Raw genomic sequence first — 26,956 nt, forward strand, 5'->3', positions numbered from 1 at the left:
CTGCTCGGGGCGGGGGGTGGGGGGAGGAAGATTCCTTTCAAAATATTACTGCTCATTGACAATGCACCTGGTCACCCAGGAGTTCTGATGGAGATATACAATGAGATTAGTGTGTTTCAATGAGTTTAGCCTGCTAATACAACATCCATTCTGCAGCCCATGGATCAAGGAGTAATTTTGACTTTCACATCTTATAATTTAAGAAATACATTTCATAAAACTAAAGGTCCCACACATAGTGATTCCTCTGATAGATCTGGGCAAAGTAAATTGAAAACCTTCTGGAAAAGATCCACCATTCTTGATACCATTAAGAACATTTGTGATTCATGAAGAGAGGTCAAAATATCAATTGTAACAGGAGCTTGGAAGAAGCTGATTACAACCCTCATGGAGGACTTTGAGGAGTTCAAGACTTCAGTGAAGGAAGTAACTGCAGATGTGGTGGAAATAGCAAGAGAGCTAGAATTAGAAGTGGAGCATGAAGACGTGACTGAAATGCTGCAATCTCATGATAAAACTTTGATGGATGAGGAGTTATTTCTTATGGATGAGCAACGAAAGTGGTTTCTTTAGATGGAATCTACTTCTGGTGAATATGCTGTGAAGATTGTTGAATGACAATAAAGGATTTAAAATATTACATAAATTTAGTAAATAAAGTAGCTACAGGGTTTGAGAGATTGAATCCAATTTTGAAAGAAATTCTACTGTGGGTAAAATGCTATCAAATAGCATTGCATGCTACAGAGAAATCATTCATGAAAGGAAGAGTCAATCGGTGCAGCAAACTTCATTGTTGTCTTATTTTAAGAAATTGCCACAGCCACCCCAACCTTCAGCAACTAACACCTGATCAGTCAGCAGCCATCAACATTGAGGCAAGACTCTCCACCAGCAAAAAGATTACAATTTGCTAAAGGCTCAGATGATGGTTAGCATTTTTTAACAATAAAGTATTTTTAAATTATGTACATTTTTAGACATAATGCTATTGCATACTTAACAGACTACAGTATAGTGTAAACATAACTTTAATATGAATTGGGAAACCACAAAACTTGTGTTAACTAATTTTATTGCTATATTCACTTCAATTGTGGTGGTCTGGAACCAAACCTGCAGTATCCTGCAGTATGTATGTCTGTACACAAAACAAAGCGTGGAAGTCTCTAAAGCAGGGGTGTCAAAACTGCGGCCCGCGGACCAACTGTGGTCTGCAATCCATTGTTAATTGGCCCGCAGCAAATTCCAAAAATACATTCAGTTTACTTAAATAAACCAGATGAGGCAATGCGTACTTCACCTCGAGTGAGTGGCCCGGCTGTTTGTGTATTTTACTGCATATGGCCCTTGGTAAGAAACGTTGAAAAAAGTTTGGACACCCCTGCTCTAAAGCATTCTTCTAAAACTATATGTGGTGAAGGACAAGATTTTACTTTTCCGTTCTATCAGGGACCCACATGTAGTTCTACTGCACATGACTAGTACACATTTCCCACCCCATGTGACTCACAATGGGTGTTTGGAGTTCAGACATCCAAACTGGTCGATATTCTGTTCAGCAAGAAAAATCCATTGAGCACATATTTGAATGTTAAGGCAGTTTCAAATTTCCATAAAAATTCTTGGGGTGGCCGGTTGGCTTAGTTGGTTGGAGAGTGGTGCTGACAGCACCAGGGTTGCTGGTTCAATCCTTGCGTGGGCCACTGTGGGCTGCGCCCTCCTTAGGGAAAATTTAAAAAAAGAAAAAATAGAAAAGAAAAGAAAATATCAAGGAGCTTTAAATATAAATAAATAAATAAATATATAAGCAATTAAAAAAAATTCTCAACACTTATTCTTTTCTATAGTTGTCTTATTGGGGCTAGTAACAAAGTTTGTGGACCTAAACCAGTTCATGAACAACACTGCAAGAGCACTGCTCTAGAAAAGAGCAAACCTTTAGTCTCTTGCGTTGAGGAGGAGCTGTCACCAACCTTTGAAGGGGTAGTGGAGGAAATCTGGAGGGTTGAACTGCTCTATAAATAGCCTTTAGGCCCATCCCCATCTCAGTCTGCACCTAACTTCCACATTCCTTGGTACCCTGTTTCCAAATCTCCTTGAACTGTTTATGTCCCATTATTGGTTTTTTTTCTGCAGGCATCAGGCCACAGCCTCTACTGCTTGGCCAAGTCATTGTCCCTCTTTGCTCTACTTGTTTCTTCTCCCATTCTCTTTGTCCTTGCAGTTTATATTTTTATTTTATTTTTTTAATTAATTTATTTTGTTTAATTAAGTTTATTGGGGTGAAAATTGTTAGTATAGTTACATAGTTTTCAGGTGTACAATTCTGGAATACATTATATCTCACATTGTGTGTTCACCACCCAAAGTCAGTTCTCTTTCCAGTTTATATTTTTAAATATACCTTTACTGTTGTTAAGATGGCAATACCCCCCAAATTGGTCTACCAATTTAAAGAAATCCCTATCAAAATCCCAGCTGACTTCTTTGCAGAATTGATCCTAAAATTCATACGGAATTTTAAGAGACCCAGAAGAGCCAGAATGATCTTGAAAAATAACAAGTTTGGAGGACTCACATCTCCCAATTTCAAAACTTACTATAAAGCTACAGTAATCAAGTGTGATACTGGCCTGAAGATAGATATGTAGATCAATGAAATAGACTTGAGAGTCCAGAAGTAAATCCAGTTTATGATCAATTGCTCTTCAACAAGGGTGCCAAGACAATTCAATGGGAATGAATAGTCTTTTCAGCAAGTGGCACTGGAGTGACTGGATATCACACACAAAAGAATGAAACTGAATCTCTACCTCACACTATACACAAAAATTCACTCAAAATGAATAATAGTCCTAAATGTAACAGCTAAAATTTTAACTCTTAGAAGAAAGAATAAGAGTAAATCTTCATGAGGCAAAGCCTTTATAAATATAATACCAAAAGCACAAGTAACAAAGGAAAAAATTAATTGAACTCATGAAAATTAAAAACTTTTGCTTGGAATGACATCATCAAAAAGGAGAAAAGGGACACTAACCAAGATGGTACAATAGGTAAATGCTATGTTTACCTTCTCTCACAACCACTTCAAAATTACAACTAATCAACAAAACAACCATTATTGAGAATTGCCTAAAATCAAGCTGAACTGAAGCCTTTCAACTAAGGATGTGCAGAAGAAGCCACCTCCAGACTGGTAGGAAGGGCAGAGACGCAGAACCCTGGGCTGGTCCCACACCCGTGTGTAACCATTAAAGAACGGGAGAGGTATTTTGGTTGTGGGCGTCCCCCCATCCCCTAAAGGAGTGAGAGATACCAGCCCCATCCCAGCCCAGGGTTCCAGTGCTGGGGAGAGAAGTCCCCATAATTTTTGGTTGTAAAAACCAGCTGAGATTGTGTCTGAGGGTGACAGTGCAGCTGCACTCACAGGCGCTCCTCTTAAAGGGACTGTGCGCAGACTTACCCACCAACAGAATCCCTCGCTCTGAGCTCCAACATTGGGGCAGCAGCTGGAAAGGCAGCAGGGACAAGGGGTGGGGAGTTGAGTTGTCTGGCCTAGGATGGGGGGGCTGGAAAGGCAGCTTTCTCCTGGATGGGGGACCTGGCGGAGGCAATTGTTTCTTTGTTGAGCCCTCCCCCTTCCTGGCGTGTGAACACAGGTGGCTACCTTTTCTGAGTTTCTGCCTTTTGTTCGCCCTGCCCTGGCAATTTGAGACCTGGCACCACCCAACTTTCGGGCACACTCAGGCTGCTTTCAGTGGCTATTTCATGCAGACCACTTGCCTTGGCTCAAGCTGCACTTTCCTAGGGCCTCTCAAAGGTTCACAGAACCCAGACAAACAGCATCTGGCTTGAGTGTATTCTGTACCTCTGGCTGAACAGCCCTAAGCTGGCTCTAGTGGCAGTCGGGCTTGGTTCACGGCTTGGCCTCTCAAGGCACTTCCAAGCACAGCACAAGTGGCAGACTTATGCGGATTTCTTTCTGGCTCCCTCTAAGTGACTCCAGGTGGGGCACGAGCTGTGGCTGAAATAGACTTACAGTGGATCCCCTCAAAGGTGGTCCTGGGGCTGGTGCCCCCAGTGGCCAGCTTCAAAATGAGCTAGAGCATCACCTAGCCATCTTCAAGTACAACACACCAAGGGGCAGATTGGTCAGATGCCAGAGTCCAGCTGAGGCAGATCCTGCTCTGTAGGATCAGCCCCTGCACAACAACTCTTCCCCTATAGTCAAGGCCAGTCCTCACAACCAGTGAGCCCAGGGTCAGTCCCTCACATTGATGTGCAGTTATCAACCAAGGCTCAACTACAAGAGGAGGGCACACACAACCCACACAAGGGATGCACCTGGAGCGCATGGCTCAGGTGACCAGAAAGACTGCACCACTGAACCCCACAGCACATCTACTACATAAGGCCACTCTACTAAAACCAGAAGACATAGCAGCCCTAAGTAATACAAAGAAACAAACACAGGGAGGCAGCCAAAATGGGGAGACAAAGAAACATTCCAAATTAAAGAACAGAACAAAGATCCAGAAAAAGAACTAAGCGAAACGGAGATAAGCGATCTATCAGATGCAGAGTTCCAAACACTGGTTATAAGAATGCTCAATGATCTCATAAAAATGGAGATGGAAACCATAAAAAAGAACTAAAAATAAAGGATACAATAATGGAAACGAGTAATATGTTACAGGGCATCAACAGCAGAGAATCCAACCAGTGATGTAGAAGACAAGGTAGCAGAAAATACCCAACCAGAATATCAAAAAGAAAAAAGAATCCAAAAAATTGAGGAGAGTTTAAGGGGCCTCGAGGACAATATCAAGAGCACCAACTTTTGCATTATAGGGGTACCAGAAGGAGAAGAGAGAGAGCAAGGAATTGAAAACCTATTTGAAGAAATAATGACAGAAAAATTCCGAACAGAGAGTCCCAAACAAGATAAGCCCAAAGAGGCCCACACCAAGACACATCATAATTAAAATGCCAGAGGTTAAATACAAAGAGAAAATCTTGAAAGCAGCAAGAATGGCAGTTAGTTTCCTACAAGGAAGCCCCCATAGACAGGTAGCTGATTTCTCAACAGAAACTTTGCAGGCAAGAAGGGAGTGGCAGGAAATATTCCAAGTGATGAAAAGCAATGGCATACAACCAAGATTGCTCTACCCAACAAGGCTGTCATTTAGAATTGAAAGACAGATAAGGAGCTTCCCAGACAAGAAAAAGCAGAAGGAGTTCATCACCACAAAACCAGTATTACAAGGACTCTTAAAGGAACTTCTTTAAGATGGGAGGGGGATTAAAGATGGGTGAAAGGGGAAGGGATTAAGAAGTACAAGTTGGTTGCTATACAGTAGTCATGGAGATGTAGGGCATGCATAAGGACTATAGTGAATACTATTGTAATAACTAGGTATGTGCCAGGTAGGTACTAGATCTATCAAGATGATAGATGGGAATGGGGTTGGGGTCAGGGTGAAAAAGCTGAAGGCATTAAGAAATACAAACTGGTAGTTAATACAGTAGGGAGAATAGAATCAACAGTGTTGTAAAGATCCTGTAAGGTGCCAGATGGGCACTGGACTTATCAGGGGGATCACATCATAGACTGTAGATGCCTGACCATGCATTATACACCTGAAGAGCTGAAGTAGAATAATATTGAATGTCAACTATAACTACATATATAGGTATATATAGTCACGTGATGTGGAGTACAACATAGAGAAGATATTCAATGGTATTGTAACAGCTGTATAGATGTCAGAGGGGTAGTAACTTGGGGGGTGGGTTATCACTTTATGAGGAGTTTAAATGTCTAACTATTATGTTGCTTTGTACACCTGAAACTAATTTAAAAAAAAAGGAAAAAAGACCTGGATGAGTATAGTACAAAAATATAACTGTAACTACTTTAAATATAGATCCAAAGATCCTCAATAAAACATTAGTAAGCTGAATATAAAGGCGTATTAAAAGAAAACGTACCATGCTTATGTGGGATTTATGCCAAGGGTGGTTCCATCTTAGGGAATCTTTATACAATTCAGCAGATTTATAAAGAAGGAAAGGCATATTATCATTTCAATAAATACTTATTTTTTAAATATAAAAAAAAGAAAGTGAAAAGAGAACTTGCACAATGGGAGAAAATATTTACAAATCACGTATCTGATAAAGGACTTGTATCCAGAATATATAAATAACTTTTACAATCTATAATAAAAAGACAAATAACCCAATTTTCAAATGGGCAAAGAATCTACATAGACATTTTTCCAAAGAAGACATATGGCCAATAAGCACATGAAAAATTGTTCAACATCATTAGCCATTAAGGAAATACAAATTCAGAAATGTATCATGTCATCTATAGTGAGAGTTTTACTTCTTCCTTTTCTATTTGGATGCCTTTTATTTCTTTTATTGTCTGATGTCTGTGGCTAGAACTTCAAATACTACAGAGCATGCCAAAAAAAAAAAAAAAAGATGTATACACACTTTAAGAAAGAAAAAAAAAAAACTATTAAAATTTTTTTTAATAGTTATGTCTTGTGTACTCATATACATGTTTTTGGCACCCCCAGTATATTGAATAATAATGGTGAGAGTGGACGTCTTTGTCTTGTTCCTTAACCTTAGAGAAAAAGCTTTCAGCTTTTAACCAGTGAGTATGATTTTATCTGTGGGCTTGTCCTATATAGCCTTTATCATGTTGAAGTAAATTTCTTCAATACCTACTTGTTGAGAGTTTTCATCATCAGTGGATATTGCTTTTTCTGCATCTATTGAGATGATTGTATAATTTTCATCCTTGGTTTTGTTGATGTGATGGATCACGTTTTTTTTCTTTTTTTCTTTTGGTGCTATTGAACCACACTTGCATCCCGGGTATAAATTCCACTTGATCACAGCGCATAATCTTTTTAATGTATTTTTCAATTCAGTTTGCTAGTATTTTGTTGAGGATTTTTTGCATCTACGTTCATCAGGGACATTGGCCTGTAATTTTCTTTTTTTATAATGTCTTTGTCTGGTTTGGGTATCAGAGTAATGCTGACCTCATAGAATGAATTTGGATGTGTTCTTTCCTCTTCAATTTGTTTTGGAATAGTTTGAGAAAGATAGCTATTAATTCTTTAAATGTTTGGTAGAATTCACCTGTGAAGCCATCTGGCCCTGTGCTTTGTTTGTTGGGAGTTTTTTGATAACTGCTTCAGTTTCATTGCTCATAATCAATGTGTTCAGATTCTGTTGCTTCCTGGTTTTGTCTTGGAAAGTTGTATGTTTCTAAAATTTATCCATTTCTTCTAGATTGTCCAATTTGTTGGCAAATAACTGTTCTTAGTATTCTTTAATGATCTTTTGTATTTCTGTAACGTCGCTTGTAATCTCTCCTTACTCATTTATGGTTTTATTTATTTGAGCTCTCTCCCTTTTTTGCTTGATGAACTTGCTAGAGGTTTTTAAATTTTATTTATCCTCTCAAAGAATGAGCTGTTAGTTTCACTGATCTTTTCTGTTGTTTTGTTTGTTTGTTTGTTTCTATTTCATTTATTTCTGCTCTGATCTTTATTATTTCCTTCCTTCTACTTACTTTGGATTTTGTTCTTCTTTTTTCTAGTTCCTTTAGGTGTAAAGTTAGATTATTTATATGGGATTTTGCTTGTTTCTTGAGGTAGGCCTGTATTGCCATGAACTTTCTTCTTAGCACTGCTTTTGAGACATCTCATAAGTTTTGTAAAGTTGTGCTTTCATTTTCATTTTTCTCAAGATAGTTTTTTATTTCTTCCTTAATTTCCTCTTTGATGCATTGATTAGTTAGTAGCATGTTGTTTAATCTCCATATATTTGTGTTTTTTCCAGTTTTCTTCATGTAGTTGATATCTAGTTTCCTGCCACTGTGGTCAGAAAATATGCTTGATATAATTTCAATCTTCTTGAATTATTGAGGCTTATTTTGTGGCCTAATATGTGGTCTATCTTGGAAAATGTCTTGCATGCACTTGAGAAAAATTTGTAATCTGCAGTTTGGGGATGAAAAGTTCTATACATGTCTATTTGTTCTTGTCTAATACGGCATTTAAGGCCATTATTTCTTTATTAATTTTCTATCTGGATGATCTATCCCTTGAGGTAAGTAGGGTATTACAGTCTCCAACTATTTTTGTATTATTGTTAATTTCTGCTTTTATGTCCATTAATATTTGCTTCGTATACTTGGGCACTCCTATGTTGGGTGCATACATATTTACAATTGTTATATCCTCTTCTTGGATTGACCTTTTTATCATTATGTACTGTCTTTCCTTGTTTCTTTTTACATTCTTTGTTTTAAAGTCTATTTTGTCTTATATGAATATTGCTACCCAGCTTTCTTTTTGTTTCTATTTGTATGAAATATCTTTATCTATCCTTTTACTTTCAGTTTGTGTGTGTGTCTTTTGATCTAAAGTGAGTTGCTTGTAGACAGCATATATATGGGCTTTGCTTTTTTTATCCATTCTCCTATCCTATGTCTTTTTTTTTTCATTAGTTTCAGGTGCACAAGACAAAGCAAAACTTAGACGTTTATCATTTATATCCCTCACACTGTGTGAACCCCCCACCCCCATCCACTATCCCTCTGTACGTTCCCCAAATTAATTTTCAAACCCCCATGACCATCTTGTGGTTACCGACTATTTTCTAAACCTCTCATCTTCCCCTTATCCCCACCCCCCCGCCCCTCTAGCAACCCTCAGTTTTTCCTCCATGTTTCCAAAACTGTCTCTGATTAGTTCATTCACTTATTCTTTTCTTTAGATTCCGCATATAAGTGAGATCATATGGTATTTGTCTTTCTCTGTCTGACTTATTTCACTTAACATAATGTTCTCTAGGTCCATCCATGTTGTTGCAAATGGTAAGATTTCTTTATTCTTTATGGCTGCGTAATACTCCATTGTATAAATGTACCACAGTTTCTTAATCCAGTCACCTACCGAAGGGCATTTCGGTTGTTTCCATGTCTTGGCTATTGTGTATAGTGCTGCAATAAACATAGGAGTGCATAAAGTTTTTTTAATTGAAGTTTTGGATTTCTCCGCTATCCTATGTCTTTTGATTGGAGCATTTAGTCCATTTACATTTAAAATAATTATTTATAGGTATGTGCTTATTGCCATTTTGTTAATTGTTTTTGGTTGTTTTGTTGATCTTTGTTCCTTTCTTCTTCTCTTGAACTCCTTCCTTTTGATTTGCTGGTTTTCTTTGATGTTTTGATTGAGGTGCCTTCTGTTTATTTTTTGTGTGTTTTTGGTAGGTTTTTGGTTATCATGATATATATATATATATATATATATATATATATATATATATATTCATCTGTATCTATAGCAGTCTTTTAAGCTGATTGGGCATTTAAGTTGAAATGCATTCTAAAAGCACTCCATTTTCACTTCCCCTTCCATGCTTTATGTTTTTGACGTCATGTGTATCTTTTTGTTTTGTGTGTCCCGTATCTACTGTAGTTACATTAACTGCTACTTTTAACCTTCATATTAGCTTTTTAAGTGGTTGATTCACTGTGTTTATTAATATATGCCTTTATCAGTGAGATTTTTTCTTCCCAGTATTTTCTTATTTTTGGTTATGGCCTTTTCTTTTCTGCATTAAAAAAAAAAAAAAGTTTAACATTTCTTGTAAAGCCAGTTTAGTGGTGGTGAACTCCTCTAGTTTTTGCTTGTCTGGGGAACTCTTTATCTTTCTTTCATTTCTGAATGATAACCCTGCCAGGTATAGTATTCTAAGTTTTAGATTCCTTTCTTGCAACATTTTAAGATTTTCTGACATTCCCTTCTGGCCTATAAAGTGAGTTGCTGCTGAGAGATCAACTAATAGCCTTATGGGATTTCCTTTGTATGTGACTTGTTATTTTCCTCTTGCTGCCTTCAAGCTTGCCTCTTTATCCTTAATTTTGCCATTTTAATTACAATATGTTTTGGTGTGGGCCTTTTTGGATTCATCTTGTTTGGAACTCTCTGTGCTTCCTGGACTTCAATATCTGTTTCTTTCCCCAGATTAGGAAAGTTTTCAGCCATTATTCCTTCAAATATACTTTCTGTCCCTTTCTCTCTCTTCTCCATCTAGAATCCTTATAATGCTGATGTTTAGCACTTGATGTTGTCCCAGAAGTCCCTTATATTATCCTCATTTAAAAATTTTGTTTTCCATTGTGCTGTTCTGATTGGATGATTTCCACTACTCTGTCTTCAAAGTTGCTAACTCGCTCTTCTGTATTAACTAATCTGATGTTGATTACTTCTAACATATTCTTCATCACAGTTATTATATTCTTCATCTCCAATTGGTTCTTTATTACATTTTCTAACTCTTTGTTGAAGTGCTCTCTGAGTTCCTCTATTCTACTCTCAAGTGTGTTGAACATTCATATGACTGATTCTTTTAATTCTTTATCAGTCAGTTTACTTATCTCTGTTTCATTAGAGTTTTTTTCCAGGGTTTTTTCTTGTTTCTCCATTTGGGGCATATGTTTCCCCATTTTGTTTGACTTTCTGTGTTTGTCCCTATGACTTACATGAAATACCTATCTCTCCCAATCTTGAAAAAGTGGCCTCTGTATAGACTGTGTGCTGGATGGTTTTGGCTGTCCAGTTGTAGTTGGGGAGAGCACGTGGGGTACCTGGTGTGCTGCTTGACCAGACGGAGTAGGTTCTGGGTGGGGCAGTCTGGTATGTGCATGCTTCCTTGCCCTCCTGCTCCAGGGCAAGCTGTCTGTGTGGGCTGGGCTGCCAGATGTGCATGCAGCCGCCCTGTTGCTTTAATTGTCTGCTGCCCAAACTGCATCTGGGTAGGGCTGCTCTGAGTGCCCCACTAGGTGAGCACTTTCTCCAGGTGGACAACCTTGCATGCATGCACTGCCACACCTTGCTAGTTCTGCACCATCTCCTGGTGGGGCAGCCCTGCATGTGGGCACCACAACACTTTGCTAGTTCCACATCTCTACAAGTGGGGCAGCACCACATGTACGCACAGGAGAACTCCATTATCTCCAAACTTTCTCTGGACAGAGCAGCCCTGCATGCAGGTATCACAGCATTTTGCTGGCTCCACACTCTCTCCAGGTGGGGGAAACACATGTGCACATGCAGCCCAGTGGGTGCACTTAGCAGAGTCCTGCTGCACCTGCCAGATCAATCCCCAGTCCCCATTTATGCACACTATGGTGCCCTCCTATTCCTGCTGGATCTAGCTTTGGGAGGGGTAGCTGGGGACACACTACAGAAGCCCTGAAGGTTGGCCAGAGAACCTCAATAAAGCACCCATCTGCTATCCAAGTGCAGAAGAAAATTACTCTATTGTGCTTACCTGTTCCTCCAGTCCTGTATAGTTCCCCCAGCTCCCAGAGAACTCTCACAGCTCCCCCTCCTTCTCTTCTCTCTCTCTCTCTCTCTCTCTCTCTCTCTCTCCCCACTTCTCTCTCTCATTTGTTGTACCAGAAACTGTACAATTGGCTTCCAGTTGTCTCTCAGGAAAATTGCTTTAAATATAGGCATACACCCAATTTTCTTGAGAGGGGGCAAGCTCTGCATTCTTTTATGCAGCCTTGCTTTCTGCCACTTTTTAATGTTTGGAAAATACTTCCCCATTATAAGGTCATTATCTTGTCTTCTGGTTTTATTGTTTATTTTTTACCTTTAACTATTTAGGCTGTTTGAAATTTAATGAATAATGTATCCCTTTCCCTGATAAGTTTTTGATACTTTCTTAGCATTCATTAGGTTCTTATTTATAATAAGATCTGTTTCAGTCAATTGATTTTTTTTAATAGATGTTATCTTGTAGGGCAAGTCTTCCCTCTTGATTATTTTTTCTAAACGTTCTTAACAATTCTGACAACTAAACAATAAAATTATTGCATCAAGTTGGTTTGGCAATAAACCTAATGCATTAATTTGAGAAGAGTTGACATATTTAAGATATTCAGATTTCTAATTTATTTCTACTTAAAAAATCTCTTCTACTATATTACATCTTTATCAGTTCTACTTTTGTCTATTCATGTTTTCTTTTTGTTTTTTTCTTGATTACATTTACAGAGAATGATTTATTGTACTTTTCTTTCAGAAAAAAAAATCAATCCCAGGGGTTTATTTACTAAATCTACTGATATTCTGCTTTGTAACTAACAAATTTCTAGAATCATCTTAAATTTTTTTTCCTTATTTCTATTTGTCTTAGGTTTGTTTTATTGTTCTTTTCATAAGTTTTCTGAGATAAATTTCAGTTTGTTTATTTTTATCATTTTTTATAATGGTAGTATTTACCTTTAACAACTTGGACCATATTCTATAATATGTTCTGATTCTCATAATTAACTAAAGAGTTTGTAATTGATATATTTAAAACAGCTTTTAAAATATGGAATATAATTTATATACCATCAATTTCACCTGTTTAAAGTATACAATTAAATGGGTTTTAATATACATTTAATATACATATACAAGTTTTTGAGTGGACATACATTTTCATTTCTCTTGGGTAGACACCTGGGAGTGGAAGAGCTGGGTCATGTGGTACTCTATATTTAACCTTTTGAAGAATTGTCAAGCTGTTTTCCAAAGTGCCTGTAGCATTTTACATTCCCACCAGCAATGACAGTTTCAGTTTCTTCACATCCTCACCAACATTTGGTGTTTTAATCATTTTTATTGTAGCCAGTCTAGTAGGTGTGGAGTTGTATCTCATTGATTTACAATGACAAATTATGGTGACTAATTATGTTGAATATCTTCTCATGTGCTTATTGGATGTTCATGGAGCTTTTTTAGACAATGCCCATTTTTAATTGAGTTACTTGTCTTTTTTTTAATTGATCTGTGAGAGTTATTTATATATTCTGGATATTAACCTCTTATCAGATACATGATTTGCAAATATTTTCTCCCATTCTCTGAGTTTTATTTTCACTTTCTTAATGGTGTCATTTGAAATACGAAAGTTTTTAATTTTAATGAAACTCAACTTATTTTTTCTTTTAGCACTTATGTTTTTGGTGTCATAACTAAAAAATCATTGCTTGACCCAAGGTCACAAAAATTTACTCCTAAGTTTTTCTTCTAAGTTTTTTATACTTTTAATTCTTTAATTTAGGTCTATGATCCATTTTGAGTTAATTTTTATGTATAGTGTGAGATCAGGGTACAACTTCATGTTTTCATATAAATATCCAGTCATCTCTGTGTCATTTGTTGAAAAAATTATTCTTTCCTTATTGAATTGTCTTGGCACCCTTGTTAAAAGTCAATTGATCATAAATATGAGCATTTATTTTTTAACTCTCAATTATTTTCCATTGATCTATATGTCTATCCTCATGCCAGTACTATGTAGTCTTGATTATGGTGTAACTGATTTTTTAACTTATTCTTTGGAATATAAAAGTATATTAAAAACATAGTTTTTAAATTTCAAGTTTCTAGAAACTTACTTTAATATTCAGTTTTATTGCATTGTGGTCATTCAAGCTTTATTTCTACTTTAAAATTTTTAATTTAATTTTTTTTCAATTATAGCCAACATTTAATACTATTTTACAATAGTCTCAGGTGTTTAATTTGCAATTTTATTACACTGTGGTAAGTAAAAGATAAGAATTTCATAAGGTACAGACCTCAATGTATACTCATTTAGGCTTATGAATATTTAGAAATGCCCTATCCAATACAGTAACCACTAGCCACATGTAACTAGCATTGAGAAGTTCAAAATGGGGCTAATATGACTGAGGAACTAAATTTTTAAATTTTATTTAACATTTTCATCACTCTCAAAATATTCCTCATGCTCACTTGCAATCAGTCTCCATTCTTGCCCCTACCCCTGGCAACCACTAATCTGCTTTCTGTCTCAGTAGATTTGCCTATTCTGGATATTTCGTGTAAATAGAATCATACAATTTGTAGTCTTTTCCATCTGGCTTCTTTCACTTAACACGGTGTTTTTGAGGTTCATCCGTATTGTAGCATGTGTCAGTACTTCATTCCTTTCATTGTGAATAGTATTCCATTGTATGGACATAACACATTTCATTTATCCATTGACCAGTTGATGGACATTGGGACTGTTTCAATTTTATTAATTTAAATTTAAATATGGAAGCGGTAAAATATTTTTTCTTTAAGATTAACTCTATTATGTGAAATGGTTAGCTTTGAAAAGGTTATATGTTAGTATATAAGTTGAGATGTGCTATAAGTGTAAAATACACAGTGAATTCTAAAGACTTAGAATTATAGAGGGGCGGCCAGTTAGCTCAGTTGGTTAGAGTGCGATGCTCGTAACACCAGAGTTGCCTGTTCAATCCCCGCATGGACCAGTGTGAGCTGCGCCTTCCACAACCAGATTGAAACAACTACTTGATTTGGAGCTGATGGGTCCTGGAAAAACGCACTTAAAATAAATGTTTAAAAAGTTAAATAAAGGTAACTCCACAAAGGACTCCTGTACAGCAGACAGGCAAGACGAAGAGTTTCACTACTGAATTCACCTAAAGGTGGGCAAATTGCATGACCGGGGAAGGAGAGAGGGAGAAGTGCGGAGATGGAGCCCCGTGGGCACAGGACGCAGACCTAGCTCAGTACTCTGAGCTCGCTGCATCCTGGAACTACCACAGCTGTGGGAGAGGGAAGAACTCAGACTGCTAGGGCTCCACTTATGGCCCACAGGGCTGAGGCGACAGCATATAACATGGCTGAACCCAATGCTCATGCTCACGGCAGAGACCTCGGAGAAAAGACTGAGGGAAGAAGGCTGAAAATGGTGGTTTAAGCACTCACTGCTGAGCAGAGAATGGAAGCCTTAGGCACTGAGACAGCCGCCCCCTCCCTACCCTCCCAGAGCTCACCCAACCCACACCTGCCCAATGCTACAAGTGGAACAGTAGCAGTGTCAGATCAAAAGAACAGACTATTTGAAGTTCTGAGAACTGTGGTCCGCAGACACAGATTCGCACCCCAGCTAGTTCCGGTAAAGGGGAGGGAGCTGTGGAAGCAGGACTGGCTGTGGTGGTGGGCACCACCATTGCTCTGGGCCACCTCTCACAACTCACCCTGCCCCAGTCCCCACCTATCAGAGCAGATCCCTGCAGGAGTAAACAGAACTGCTAAAATATACGGGCTCTGAATCTGGTGCAGGAAGAGCTTTGGAACTTCAAAAGCTCTCCACATCCCCACGTGGATGCGGCACCCTATGACCCAGGCAAACTGTTAACAGAGGAGAAACCCGCCTTCCAGGGAATCCCTCCATTGTGTGAGAAGCTGTAATAATGCAGAGAAAACATAACACTACAGTGTGAGAGAGAAAAAAAGGCTGCAGTTGGAGAGAAAATAAAACATTTTACCCACAAGTACTGGAAAACAAAAGAAAGACCTCTTCCTATCAACCTGTTGCAGAACCCCGCCTGTAGATGTCTAGGAAGAGAAATAATAAATCACTAATTACCATGAATAACCAAGGCAACAAGACAGCTCAGAAAGAAAGTGAAAAGTCTCCAGAAAAATGAATTTAAAGATATGGAAATATGTGACTTAAATGACAGAGAATTCAAGATTGCAGTTCTAAAAAAAACTCAACAAGATGCAAGAAAACACAGAAAGGCAGTTTAATGAACTCAGAAACACAATCAAAGAACAATGTGAACATTTTACCAAAGAGATTGAAATTTTTAAAAAGAACCAAATAGAATTTCTGGAGATTAAGAACTCAATAGAAGAAATTAAGAATGAAATAGCCAGCTTAGGTAGTAGAGTTGACCAGATGGAGGAAAGAATCAGTGACATTGAATATAAAAACCTGGAAATGACACAGATGGAAGAAGAAAGAGACTTGAGACTTAAAAGAAATGAAAGAACTCTACAAGAACTTTCTGACTCCATCAGAAACAGCAATATAAGAATAATGGTCATACCAGAAGGAGAAGAAAGGGAGAAGGGAACAGAGAGTATATTCAAAGAAATAGTCGATGAGAACTTCCCAAACTTGTGGAAAGAACTGGATCCTCGAATCCAAGAAGCATATAGAACACCTAATTACCTCAACCCCAACAGGCCTTCTCCAAGGCACATTGTATTGAAGCTGTCAAAAATCAACGACAAAGAAAGAATCCTCAAGGCAGCCAGGGAAAAGAAGCTGGTAACCTACAAAGGAAAGCCTATTAGATTATCATCAGATTTCTCAGCAGAAACTCTACAAGCCAGGAGGGAGTGGAACCAAATATTCAAACTATTGAAAGAGAGAAATTATGAGCCAAGAATAATATACCCAGCAAAGATATCCTTTAGATATGAAGGAGGAATAAAGACCTTTCCAGACATACAGAAGCTGAGGGAATTTTCTAATACACGACCTGCACTACAAGAAATACTAAAGGAGGCTATTCGACCACCATCAACAGGGACAATTTGTGGCAACCAAAACATAAAAAGGGGGAGAATAAATGCCTGAACCGGAATATGGGAATGGAGAAAGTAGGCACACTGAAGAAAATGGAATACTCTAAGTATCAAACTTCTTTTACATAAGCTTAAGGGTAACCACTCAAAAAAAATCCAGAACTGAAATATGTACTGTAATAAAAGAAGAAACAGAGGGAAACATCATAGAATACCACCACACAGAAATAATAGACAACAACAAAAAGGCAAAGAAACAATGGAGACACAGCCTTACCAGAAAACTAAAGATAGAATGACAGGAAATCCTCACATATCAATAATCACCCTAAATGTAAATGGACTGAACTCACCAATAAAAAGGCACAGAGTAGCAGATTGGATCAAAAAACTAAACCCAACCATATGCTGTCTCCAAGAGACACATCTCAGCTACAAGGACAAGCATAGACTCAAAGTGAAAGGGTGGAAATTGACACTCCAAGCAAATGGTATCCAGAGAAAATCAGGTGTAGCTATACTTATACCAGATGAAACAGACTTCAGGGTGAAAAAGGTAACAAGAGACAAAGATGGACATTTCATAATGGTAAAGGGGACTATACAACAAGAAGATATAGCAGTCATCAATATTTATGCCCCCAATCAGGGAGCACCGAAATATACCAAGCAACTACGAACAGAACTAAAGGGAGAAATTGACCAAAACACAATTATACTAGGGGACCTAAATATGTCATTGACAGCTATGGATAGATCATCCAAACAGAAAATAAATAACAAAATAGCAGCCCTAAATGACACATTAGATGAAATGGACATAATTGACATTTATAGAGCACTTCATCCTAAAACATCAGACTATACATTTTTGTCTAGTGTACATGGAACATTCTCAAGGATAGACCATATGTTGGGACAAAAACTAACCTCACCAAATTTAAGAAGATTGTAATCATACCAAGCATATTCTCTGATCACAAATCTTTGAAATTGGATATCAACTGCAAAAAGAAAGCAGGAAAAACCACGAATACATGGAGACTAAACAACATACTTTTAAGAACGACTGGGTCAAAGAAGAAATTAGAGGAGAGATAAAAAAATACATAGAAACAAATGACAATGAAAACACATCCTACCAAAATTTTTGGGATGCAGCGAAAGCAGTTTTAAGAGGGAAATTTATATCATTACAGACCTATCTCAAGAAAAAACAAAAATCCCAAATAAATAACCTCACATTACACCTTAAAGAACTAGAAAAAGAAGAATAAATGAAACCCAAGGTCAGCAGAAGAAAGGAAATAATAAAAATCAGAGCAGAACTAAATGAAATAGAGAACAAAATGACAATAGAAAAAATTAATGTGACAAAGAGCTGGTTCTTTGAAAAGATTAACAAAATTGACAAAGCCTTGGCTAGACTCACTAAGATAAAAAGAGAGAAGACACTAACAAAATCAGAAATGAAAAGGGGGAAGTTATCACAGATGCCACAGAAATACAAAGGATCATCCAAGAATACTATGAAGGACTATATGCCACCAAATTCAATAACCTAGAAGAAAGAGACAAGTTCTTAGAAACATATAGCCTTCCTAGGCTGAACCATGAAGAACTGGAAAATCTAAACAGACCAATCACCAGTAACGAAATTAAATCAGTCATCCAAAACCTTCCCAAAAGCAAAAGTCCGGGACCAGATGGCGTCACTAGTGAATTCTACCAAACCTTCAAAGAGGATCTAATACCAATCCTGCTCAAACTCTTCCAAAAAATGGAAGAAGAGACAGTACTGCCTAACTCATTTTATGAGGCCAACATTACCCTGATACCAAAACCTGGTAAGGACAACACAAAAAAAGGGAACTACAGACCAATATCTCTGATGAATACAGATGCAAAAATCCTAAACAAAATTCTAGCAAATCGAATGCAACAATGCATTAAAAAGATTATTCATCACGACCAAGTGAGGTTCATCCCAGGGGCACAAGGATGGTTCAACATACGCAAATCCATCAATGTGACACATCACATAAACAAAATAAAGGACAAAAATCATATGATTATATCAATTGATGCAGAAAAAGTATTTGACAAGATACAACATCCATTTGTGATTAAAACACTTAATAAAATAGGTATAGGAGGAAAATACCTTAACATAATAAAGGCCATATATGACAAACCCTCAGCTAATCTCAAAATTAACAGTGAAAAACTGAAGCCCTTTGCTCTACATTCAGGAACACGACAGGGCTGTCCCCTATCACCTCTGCTTTTCAACACAGTGTTGGAAGTACTCGCCAGAGCAATCAGACAAGAGAAAGAAATAAAAGGCATCCAAATTGGGAATGAAGAAGTTAAATTGTCACTCTTTGCAGATGACATGATGCTATATATAGAAAACCCTAAAGACTCCACCAAAAAGCTATTAGAAACAATCAACAAATATAGTGAAGTTGCCGGTTACAAAATCAACGTACAAAAGTCCATTGCATTCCTATATACTAACAATGAAATCTCAGAAAAAGAAAAAAAAATTCCTTTGGCAATTGCAGCAAAAAGAATAAAACATCTAGGAATAAATTTAACCAAGGATGTGAAAGACCTGTATGCTGAAAACTGTAAGACATTTTTAAAAGAAATTGAAGAAGACACAAAGAAATGGAAATACATTCCGTGCTCATGGATTGGAAGAATGAACATAGTTAAAATGGCTATATTACCCAAAGCAATATACAGAATTAATGCAATCCCCATCAAAATTCCAATGGCATTTTTTAAAGAAATAGAACAAAAATCATTAGATTTGTTTGGAACCACAAAAGACCCCGAATAGCCAAAGCAATCTTAAGGAAAAAAGAACAATACTGAAGGTATCGCACTCCCTGACTTTAGTTTATACTACAGGGCTACAATAATCAAAACAGCATGGTATTGGCAGAAAAACAGACACATAGACCAATGGAATAGAATTGAGAACTCAGAAATAAAACCACATAAATATGAACAGATAACTTTTGACAAAGAAGCAAAAAACATACAATGGAGAAAAGACAGCCTCTTCAATAAATGGTGCTGGGATAATTGGAAAGCCACGTGCAAAAGAATGAAACTGGACTGCTATCTGTCACCATGTACCAAAATTAATTCAAAATGGATCAAAGACTTAAGCATAAGACCTGAAGCAATAAACTGCATAGAAGAAAACATAGGTACTAAACTTATGGATCTTGGGTTCAAAGAACGTTTTATGAATTTGACTCCAAAGGCAAGGGAAGTAAAAGCTAAAATAAATGAATGGGACTATATAAAACTTAAAAGATTCTGCACAGCAAAAGAAACCATCAACAGAATAAAGAGGCAACCAACCGAACGGGACAAGATTTTTGCAAACAGTGCCTCTGATAAGGGGCTAATATCCAAAATATACAAGGAACTCATGCAACTCAACAACAAAAAAACAAACAACCCAATTGAAAAATGGGCAGAGGACATGAAGAGACATTTCTCCAAAGAGGACATACAAATGGCAAATAGACATGTGAAAAAATGCTCAGCATCACTAATCATCAGAGAAATGCAAATAAAAACCACAATGAGATATCACCTCACCCCAGTCAGAATGTCTGTCATCAACAAGACAAATAGTAACAAGTGTTGGAGAGGCTGTGGGAAAAAGGAACCCTCATACACTGTTGGTGGGAATGCAGGCTGGTGCAGCCACTATGGAAGGCAGAGTGGAGGTTCCTCAAAAAATTACGAATAGAATTACCGTATGACCCAGCAATCCCTCTCCTGGGTATCTACCTAAAACATCTGAAAACACGTGTGCTCCAATGTTCATTGCAGTTTTATTTACGGTGGCCAAGACATGGAAACAACCAAAATGTCCTTCGATAGATGAATGGATAAAGAAGTTGTGGTATATATACACAATGGAATACTATTCGGTGGTAAGAAAAGATGATATAGGAACATTTGTGACAACATGGATGGATCTTGAGATTATAATGCTGAGCGAAATAAGTCAGACAGAAAAAGCAGAGAACCATGTGATTTCACTGATATGTGGCATATAAACCAAAAACAACAAAAGAACAAGACAAACAAATGACAAACAAAAACTCCTAGACACAGACAATAGTTTAGTGGTTACCAGAGGGTAAGGGGGTAGGAGGATGGTAGATGAGGGTAAAGGGGATCAAACATATGGTGATGGAAGAAAAACTGACTCTGGGTGGTGAACACACAATGGGATTTGTAGATGATGTAATACAGAATCGTACACCTGAAATCTATATAACTTTACTAACAATTGTCACCCCAATAAACTTTAATTAAAAAAAAAGACTTAGGATTATAATATCCTTAAAGAAATAAAATAGAAGATCGAGAGGATGAAGAAGGAACAGAGATTATCAAAACAAACGTGAAAGATTAACAAAATAGAGTTTCTGCAAATGGGGATAAGGCATTAAAAACTCAGCTCTGAAAATGTCCAGCAATGGTAGTAACCTTGTATTTGTTAGCAGGCACTGTAGTATTTTACATGTATTACCTCCTTTCATCCTCACAGCAACCAGTGAGGTAGGGCCTCTCATCAATTACCACTTGCTCTTGAGGAAACTAAGGCCCAGAGAAACCAGCTTGTCGAAGGTCACCTAGCTAGCAAGTGGGAATGCCCAATTTGACCCCATTCTGACTCAGTTTATATTTTTATCCATTATGGATTAATGGAAAGTCCACCAGGAGTGTAAACAAGATACGTGTTTGGCTGTAGCTGGCCGTTAGCTTTAAGGAACAGCGGGAGGGATGAGCAGAGCAGGAGGGGCAAAGAGACAACTTGGTAAAAATAGGGGTTCTCTTTTTTGAAAATGACAAGTTACTTCACATACTACACCTGTTCACTAGCCATTTCACTCTTTCAGAAGGCTTCCATGTGCAAATGAGGCCCAGACTCTGCCCTCTTATCCCTGAGAAATACCTCAGGACAAAAGTCCATGGCCTTATATAGTGATGGAAGAACTGACTCTGAGTGGTGAACACATAATGTGATGATAGATGATGTATCACAGAATTGTACACTTGAAACCTATGTAACTTTACTAACAATTATCACCCCAATAAAATTTAATTTAAAACAAATACAAAACCCACGGCCTTCAGAGGCAGTTCCCAGAAAGCCTGGCAGCACCCCCAGCCCAGCTGCACAATAAGAGAAGATGAGCCAAGGGACCTGGGGAAAGAAGCCAGCATGGTGACGCCCAACTGCTCCCTCCGTGATGTCTGTCCACAGCAGACACCATCCCTCCAGGGACCCAGGGCTCAGCCAAGAGGCCTCTGGTTTTAAGACCACCTCTATGGAGCTCTGATACCATAGCGTTGCCCTCCCAAAGGCTTCTGCCATCAGAATTGTCCCCAATACTCTGACCAAGGTTACAGATGAGTCAGCATTCAGTCCTGGCCAGGGGGTTCTTAGCAGTGATGACTGAGAGAAAAAATGACCTTGCGTCAAGAGAGCCAGCAAGCCCAGGCCGTTGACGTGCGCAGGGCTGGGCACTGTGAGAGCGACAGGCTATTTCTGTCCCAGCAGAAAGCTGTCCGCAAGCAGGAGGCAAGGGGTGATGCTCCATGCAGTGCCACTTGAGCCTTGCTAAGGGCTGGGCCCCAACAGCCTGAGGACCTGAAATTGCCTTCGCTGCTGTTTCACAAAACCCTGGGAAGGTGAGGGGCCTAATGACTCTGACATCCAGAGACAGGAGTCAGGGAACCTGGAGGTGACCTCACCGTTTTGAAAAGAGCATCACTCACTATGATGTCCCATCCCCCTGGAGTCTTGATCACAGTGCACTGCCCACCACCTGCTTGGAGGTGGTATCGTTCCAGGTTGTGCTCACCCGTGAGCCTCAGTCAGAGCGGACTCTCGTCCCTGACAGTCTTCAAAGGCCCTGGCACAGTGGCCCCAGAAGACCATTGTCAGGCTAATAGACATGTGCTGAAGATTGCCAAAGTGCCCCTCACTTTACACAAGAGCCACGTTCCTGGAAAGTTGCTCATAAATTGAATCCTATTGGGGTTGCAAGGCTGAGGGCAAGATTCCAGGCTCTGAGTGCACAGGGGTTGCCACCCAAGCCGAAACCCAAGGTGTCATCCTTACGCCTCCCTTTCCCACACCTTCAATATCCACTCATGCACCAAGTCCTGACGGGCTACTTTCTCAGCCTGTCTTTGGGCAGCCCCATTCCATACCCACTGCCCCTGCTGTGCGTCAGACCCATTGTGTCTCCCCTGGACTCCTGACTCTCTATGCTCCAGTGCATCTTTTGTTCTGCCTCAGTAGTGATCCTTCTAAAATGCTGCTGTAAGGATGTCAGTCGTTGAGGCAAACCTTCTGACTACTCCCCACAGCTCTCATGATAAAGTCTAGTCCCTTACCAGACCACCTGGTCTGTCTCAGCCCCACACCTCTCCAGCCTCATCTCCACCTTCTCCCTTCCATCCATATCCAAGGACCGCTTCAGTCCTGAGTGTTAAGACCACTGCACCCCTCTGAGATTGCCGCCACCTTATGTGCTCCTCTTTCAAGGTTCTGCACCAGCGGCCCCTTCTCCAGCCCAGGAGAACTGAGCCCACACCACACTTCTTCCCAGCAGCTTCCACACCCGATGGCTCCCACTACATTTGCCATCTGTTTCCCCCGTTAGAGATGTTCCATGAGGGCAGGAGCTGTGTTTACTCAGCATAAGTGCCTGGGACAGCAGGTACTCCTAGAACATGCCTGCAGAATAAATGAATAAAAAGGGGAAGGTGTTGTTTTGCTCTCTATTTATTTATCGAATGTTTAATTTTATCTTTATTATGCTTTTCCTGATAAGAGGATGATGGGTTAATTGTCAAAAATTCACATGGGGAAATTATATAACTTAAAAGGGAAAATCCTTATTGTGATGTAAATGCTTCTATATTTTTCCCTATGCTTATACTATGCATAGAAATATAAAATAGGTACTCTGAATATTTTGCTTACCTTTTAACAATATAGGATCATATTGTAATAACATTTTCTCCACTAAATACATTTTATATATCTTTCCATATTTATACATATGTATTTACCTCATGCTTTTTAAAGACATATATAGTATTTCATTGTGTAAATAAAATGCACTTCGATGAGCATTTTCTGTGGGAAAAACTCCCAGAAGTGAACCTATTAGGTAAATCAATAAGGACATTTTAAATTTTAATAGATAATTGTCAAATTGTCCTTCAGAAAAGATTGTAGCAATTTGAGTACATTTGGTAGTAATTTATATTCCCATCAAGTGTGTGAAAGTGCTTGTTTTTTCACATCTTCACCAACATTGAGTCAATTAAATCTTTGCCAACCTAATAAGACACACACACACACACACACACACACACACACACACACACTGTAACCATATGATGCTTCTTCAGTGGCTTGTTTCTTCATAATCTCTATTTTCCTACTGGGCTCACTTTAAAGACCTCTACGTATATCAAGGAAATCAGTCCTTTGTCCTATGAGTTGCAATTCTTTCCTCATCAGTCTTTGTCTTCTGACATTTTATGGTCCGTGTGGTGTAGGGAATGGCTAGAGCACAGAATCTGACGGCAGACAATTTGATAATCCTGGTTTTGTCTCTCACTCACTGTCTGAGTTCCCCACCTGTAAACTGAGGAATAAGAACAGCACTTAACTCAGGGGCTTGTTATGAGAATGAAATAGTTCATGTATATGAAGTGTCTGGCACAGTACTTGGCATGAGATAGGTGCATAGGGGTATATGCCATTATCATCATGACCATCATCATGCACTCAAATAGTTGTACTTCCCATGCAGTGAAATGTATTGATCCTTGATGGCTTCAGGATTTCATATCATGCTTATAAAGGCTTTCCTCCCTCTAAGATTAGAAAAATATGCGCCAAGGGTGCTGTTTGGAGGAGTCCATGGGGACTCTATCTGCAGTATGGGTACCCTCCACCCCCCATTTTGCTGTCCTGTAAATTAATGTGGCTTTTCTCATACTGGGATTTTTTTAGGTGAAGACCTACCTGTGTTTATGTCGTGTGCAAGGACTAAGTCAGGTTGCCTTTGTGGCACCCTGGTTTGGGAAACGGATTGTGACAGCTGTAGGTTCACATCTAAAGAGTGGGCCTGGGCAAGTCATCCCTCCCTTCATAAATGAAACAAGTTCTACTTGTCAGGAAGTACCGGCCTCATGCCAAGATTCCTACCCTGAAGGAGTTCACAGTCTGATGAGACAACAGACTAGTCACCAGATGGAAGGTGTCATCAAAGGCCTCAAGGTGAAAATAACATCCTTGATGGAAGGAAGGAAGAGCTTACTGGGCGAATGGAGAGGACATTCCAAACAGTGGGACAGGATGTTCAGTCACTACTCTACAAATATGTACCTGCCTACAATGATCAGACCCACTCGCTACCTCTACACAGAGGCACAGAGGTAGGCAGGACAGGCCGTAGTGTTGGAAAGAGGTGGTGAGATGGAGAGAGGCAGGCCAGATCACAGAGCATTGGACTAAGACTTCTCATCTCAGTTCTATAATGCAGCTCGTCAGGTAGCCTTAAAAAAGTGACTTTACTCCTGGGCTCACTTTGCTTATCTGTAATGTGCAGCTATGTCCTTAGGCGGCTGTGCAAATTCCCGAAGATTACACATGTGCAAACATTCTGTCCTGTGCAACAGAAAGATGTGACACCCTCAGGGCACTCTGTGCTGCTGACTGATAACTGGGGTTGCTCCTGCCTAAAGGGCTTCACTGTGGGTTCAGCCTGCCCACACTGCTTGGGGCTCCTGAGCCGGCTTCCTGCAGAGGGGGCAGCTACCTGCTGGACCCAGACCTCAGCGTTCACAGCCCCACCCTTCTCCTCAGACTGGACTCCTGAGCCTACTCCCCTGACGGGTTGTTAGTAGCAGAATTAGAAATTGCCCCTGGCATGTACGGTGTCCCTCTGGCCTCATTTTTCCTGGACATTAGCATGGGCCCTTCTTGGTCCCTGGCAATTCTGCCATCTGCTCATGAATAAGGGTTAAAGGCTCAGAGGACGGAGGGTGTGCATCTTCTACCCAGACCTCCACTCCTCTCCACACCACTAAAGCTCAGTGAACAGAGTCCTCCAGGCAGTCTCACTGTAGAGGGCAGCCCCATACCCTGGGCCTTACAGTGCAGTGCAGTGGGCACCGAAAGGCATCTGGCTCTTAGGGAAAGGGCGCTTAATGGAAGTTATGGAGACTTGTGTTCTTATTTCAGCACTGGCTTGTTGTGTGACCTTGGACAGGTCCCTTGCCCTCTTTGGTTCTCAGTTTCCCCATGTCTAAAGTGAGAGGGTTGGCCACAGGGCAGAAACTGATGCCCTGTTGGCAGACGGAAGTGTGCACGGTTTGAAGTCGAATGCCTTTCAGTGGGGCCACCACTTCCCAGTGAGAAGCATTTCCCACCACTTCCGCCACTGAAGGCGTCTGAGTTTTGTGTTCTTTGCTGCTCCCCAATCCTGGCCCTTGGGAAAGGAGCCAATAGTCTCTGGTGTTTTGGGCCCATTATTTGAGAGGCAGAGCACCCCACTGGTCACAAAAGGGAATAGAGAGCCAGGTCCAGCTAGGTTATCTTACCTCTAGAAGCCAACCTTGACCAAAGATGCAAACAGTGAAGCAGCCATTGGGTTTCCCAAGGCCTGTGGTCGTCCTGGCAACAAGCAATCCGAATACTCGTCTCCTGCACTTACAGCACCCTGGGCTGGCTTCACAAGGCCCACTCAGGAGGGCCCCGCACTGACAGGGGTCCCCACTTGCTTTAATGCTCTGCTGTTGCCATAGAAATTTTCAATAATTTTGAACTAGGGGCCCCACGTGTTTATTTTGTACTGGGCCCTGCAAATTACTGTGGGTTACATTCATACCCATTTGGAAAACTTTTACCAGTGTATTTATTATACTGGTCTCTCCCAGTAGGGTGTTGCCTCCCAAGGCAGGGCCACTGCTTACCAGAGGAAGAACATTCTGAGGAATTCTTCTTGTCCTTCAAGATCCAGATGAGATGGCACTGACGCCCACAAGGTCTCCACTAAGCTCCCCAGATGGATGCCCTCCTGCTTTCCCACTTCATTTGTATCTCCTATGGCACCCGTCCCTTCCTATAATTCTTCACAAACTGCCTGTCAAAATTTTCATCTCTGTGCCATGCCCTCTGTGCTCTGACTTGCCCAAAACAGATTGATGTTCAATAAATGTTTGTTGACTGACTGGAAAGCAAACAGACCTATCTTCTCAGAACAGAATACAGAGCTCATAGAGCGGGTACTCAGTTAATGTTGCTGATTCATCCACAGAGCAGGCCAGGTCATTACACCAGATGGCCACGCCCTGCCTCAGCCGTGGCGTCGCCTGGACGCTCCTTCTCTCCTCTTCCTACACAGTGAGGGTAG

General features: G+C 39.6%; 1 protein-coding gene and 1 long non-coding RNA gene across 2 annotated transcripts in view; one reads left to right on the plus strand and one right to left on the minus strand.

The window, feature by feature from the left end:
- Nucleotides 1–3,724, minus strand: part of LOC109434424 (uncharacterized) — a 28,330-nt gene extending 24,606 nt beyond the window's left edge. Inside the window, exons 1-2 of the long non-coding RNA XR_012493814.1 lie at nt 3,473–3,724; nt 1,517–1,726 (exon numbers count right to left, since the gene is read on the minus strand). This is a non-coding gene — a long non-coding RNA (uncharacterized LOC109434424). The remainder of the gene's footprint in view (nt 1–1,516; nt 1,727–3,472) is intronic.
- Nucleotides 1–26,956, plus strand: part of NINJ2 (ninjurin 2) — an 84,244-nt gene that overhangs the window by 43,841 nt on the left and 13,447 nt on the right. The gene's annotated exons all lie outside the window — the stretch shown is intronic.

The sequence above is a fragment of the Rhinolophus sinicus genome, linkage group LG02 (genome assembly GCF_036562045.2).
Source record: "Rhinolophus sinicus isolate RSC01 linkage group LG02, ASM3656204v1, whole genome shotgun sequence".
NCBI lineage: Eukaryota > Metazoa > Chordata > Mammalia > Chiroptera > Rhinolophidae > Rhinolophus > Rhinolophus sinicus.